We start from the raw sequence: 4,228 nt of genomic DNA, 5'->3' as shown, positions 1-4,228 counted from the left end.
GGGGCTTACAATGCATATGTTTGGTTACAAAGCCAACGTCATTCATCATCTCATGACCTCTGACCTTGGGCGTATTCCCCCAACAATACGAAACGAGTGGACGTTAGGTTCATTCAGTGTAACCTTTGCCCTTTTTGTCACTAGTCCAAAAACGACTTTTATTTCACCGCTGGGAAATCAATCAGACGCTCAAATACAAAAGCATAGTACACATTCAAGGTACTAAACGATTTACCAAACAGCTGTTTCCGAGAACAGAAATAGTTTATAAAATTGACCAGTCCATCCGGAATTAGGAATGCAGTTTTCTTTGACAGGTGTGATGTAATCATTGGTCCATTAAGACTATCAGCAAAAGTTCTCAATTACCTGTTGCTGGCTCGGTTGTGTGTAGACTGCATCACCGTCGATGTGTTTGGCTGTGGTTGTCCCTCTGTTGTGCCATATCGATTTGTAGAGAAGTAATACAGTTTAGCTATGACGAGAGCCTCAAGACTACAAACTATGCCTTCCACTTTTGTCCCTCCAGACGGCAAATCATTCCGAAATACGTCATGTGAGATTTCTTCATTTTTTTTCTCTCTGCCTCTATCACATGCACCAATCGTCAGTTGACAATTATAAATTCATTTTTCAATCATTAGAGAGTGTAATGAGATAATGTGAAAAAAAGTAATTATTTAAAATCGCATATTATATTAGTTCTGAAACGAAGCGATTTAAACCATTTCGGCTTTGGTTTATGTCAAAACTTTAGCATATGTAACCATGATAACTATTATGTAATAATTTCTGTGTCATTCTGACTCATTCTTCGCTGAAAGATTTCATGCACTGTCTGTCAGTCATACGTTTTGCCTACTGGGAATGCAATTTTGCTGTTTTATCGACGTAGAAGGGAGACTACTCAAATAATAAGATAGAAAATAAAAACATCCCGGAAGTAGTTTACTCGTGTGTTCAATTATCGTCATCCTGAGAAATTTATTTGGATTCTGATAACTTCCGCTTTATAAACGTTAATTTAAAGTATAGAGTGTCAAAACTATCAAACTCTACTCTGTACGCTACTTGCATTCTTGTTTTGTTCTTTTCCATTTCCTACAGTCTGTCACGTTCCCTAACAAAACCAATCCTCGGTTTTTCCCCCAGGGAGTCTCCTATTGGTTGCCTCATACTCTACATATTATCCAGTGGACACACGTCAGCATTTTATATCCTGAAGTCAAATTAACTCACCCGTCATTACCATAACACAATTATAACATCCGCAAATGTTTTTTTTTTTTTTTTCGTTTATTTTTAAAATGTTTTTATCATTATTTGTTTTTCACTTTTAATCTACTGTAATTGACTTTAAATATTAATTATCTTAGGTTGTAGTTGTATCCCAGCTAGTTAAAAACAAAGTGAAAATCGAACGAAACTCATTGGCTAAACCATATATGTGAGTATACCGGTTTAGCGATGCTAAATTGAATTTCAACATTTTCACGAACAACAGCCATAACATTGTAATCACCGGAGCAATAATGTTACACAGAAAAATTGTGGAATTACCCATTCTGGAATTAAACACAACAGTTAAAACACCCCATCCAAAATACGAGTTTGCGATGCTAGAAAACGTAAATAAAACATTCACATGCAAAACACATCCGTCCGAGTACGTGTTTGTGAAGTCAGATTATGTAATAAAACGAGCCCAAGATGCTTTGAAGTACGCTTGCACGTCTTCCCCGTTGCTTGAACGGGCGTGCATTTTACCGCGATTTTAAGTTTCAAATTATATCTGCTGATACTGTTTATTTGATCACAAAGAATTCTTTAAGATGAATATGTTGACTCTGCGATAGATTGCTTGAATGTATGGTTTCAACATAATAGGACACAATAAATGAGCATCTAGATATCTTCAAAATCCATGTGCGTGTGCGCGTTATCGCTTTAATGCTGAGGGTAAAAAGCACAATTATCTAAGGTCGAATGAGACATTGTTGAACTACTTGATCATCCAGGACGGCGTCGGAAATACAAAAGATATTATCTTTCCCTGATATTTTAAAAATGCAAGTAATCTTCCTATTAGACGAAAATATATATCTTAAGGAATATTAGAGTTAATTTAAACGAAATGCAGACATGTCAAATTATTTTGTTGTTTAATCAATGCTTCAAATAATCACACCATATTGTAGATTTCGTAGTGTGATTCATGTACTAGACGCTGTTCTAAAATTAGCTGATATATGAAAATAACGAAAGTTATAATGGGGCTGCTGCACCTCCTCGTCTAGATCCTTACTTTTCTTTCGATTGATTTGGATTTTCCTTAGTCCCCTTCTAGGCTACAAACTTTAGACCCTTAGCATCACTGACGAGTCCTAGAAGGACGAAACAACTGTATGATTTAGCATAATGACGAGTCCTAGAAGGACTAAACAGCTGTATGATGTAGCATCACTGACGAGTCCTAGAAGGACGAAACAGCTGTATGATGTAGAATCACTGACGAGTCCTAGAAGGACGAAACAGCTGTGTGATGTAACATCACTGACGAGTCCTAGAAGGACTAAACAGCTGTATGATGTAGCATCACTGACGAGTCCTAGAAGGACGAAACAGCTGTATGATGTAGCATCACTGACGAGTCCTAGAAGGACGAAACAGCTGTATGATGTAGCATCACTGACGAGTCCTAGAAGGACGAAACAGCTGTATGATGTAACATCACTGACGAGTCCTAGAAGGACGAAACAGCTGTATGATGTAACATCACTGACGAGTCCTAGAAGGACGAAACAGCTGTATGATGTAGAATCACTGACGAATCCTAGAAGGACTAAACAGCTGTATGATGCAGTTTAATTCGTTGTTTGACTCTACGGTATCTAACTTTATATTCTTAAAATGTGGTATTCGCTTGTGTGTCTCTTGTATAGTCTTACGAGATATATCGTTAAGGAAAGTATACTACTGTTATTATGCTTCTTTAAGGTAAATGTAAGGTCGGCCTGCATTATGGCGTCTCATGTCGTCAGTCGAAAGAGATGAAAGACAACGCGAACATGTTTTAAGACCCACATGACAACTCTTTGACATTCTATATTTAGAGTTTGCGTTCTAGACATTGTTTATAATCCGCCCAGGCTAAAAGGTATCAAGTTAACTCCATCTACATCTCCTGCTTGGCGCACTTGAGATGCTTCTGTTGTACGGAGCCGCTGACATTCTATTGTGTTGGCCTGTCCATATCATATATACAGTTGTATTGATGATGAGACTGAAGCCATGCCGTACCGACAAATTACTGTCTTGGCGGAATTACTGTCTGGGCTATATTTCAATCTAAAGGTGACGAAGAATTAAGACCATTCAGTGATCTTAGCATTACAACCTGTTTGATGTTATCCGCGCACACAATTTATTTTTGCCAGAAAACGGGTTGTGACAAATGAAATATTGAATCCATCAAAATAACATCCGGTCCCAGTTGTCCTACATACTGTGAACCGGATAATTTTCGCGGTAATTTTGTATAACTTTCTGTTTATTGTAGGTTGAGATCGCCAAATCAACACAACACCTTCACACCGTCTTATATCAAAGCACTATCAAGATTGTTTTGCTCAAATGGCAATGACATCGCCACTTCATTCAGCAAAGTTGTGGGCTGTAGTAGTAGTGGTGCCTCATGCCCTACGGAGACTGTAATTAGAGTCGAATCGAGTGTTTATGTTTTGAAGCTTAACTTACGAAATCTTACGAAAACTGGGGCCGACTCAATTTTATCAAAAGAAATTGAGTTAACTTCTGCGTAATTCTTTATGTGGAATGGCTGATCTAATTTGAGTTTTTACTCATCCTAGGTCAATGTACAGAAAACACGTCACATCTCATTCGCCAGGTATGAAACCTTTTAAGTTTTTCACGGTATCAAATCACGAGGAGCACGCCTGGTAATGTTTGAGATAAATTTTGAATATCTAAAATTTCAGGATACATGAACCGCACGTATAATGTAAACAGCATTCTGTTTTTGGGTTCTATAACAGTTTATATGGGGAATAGTTTTCATCAGAATTTGACAGCCATCAAAATCAACGTCGATACATAACAAAGAAGAAATCAACGTTGAGGTTCGTGCTAATAGATTGGTACTCCTGTCAAATACCCTGGGGTAACTACTGTACTGCATGTGGACAGAGTGATATAATCTGTATCAAAA

This window comes from Ylistrum balloti, unplaced genomic scaffold, assembly GCF_031769215.1.
Source record: "Ylistrum balloti isolate Yb309-2 unplaced genomic scaffold, AGI_CSIRO_Ybal_v1 Utg370220, whole genome shotgun sequence".
NCBI lineage: Eukaryota > Metazoa > Mollusca > Bivalvia > Pectinida > Pectinidae > Ylistrum > Ylistrum balloti.
This window is presented reverse-complemented; position numbering follows the sequence as displayed.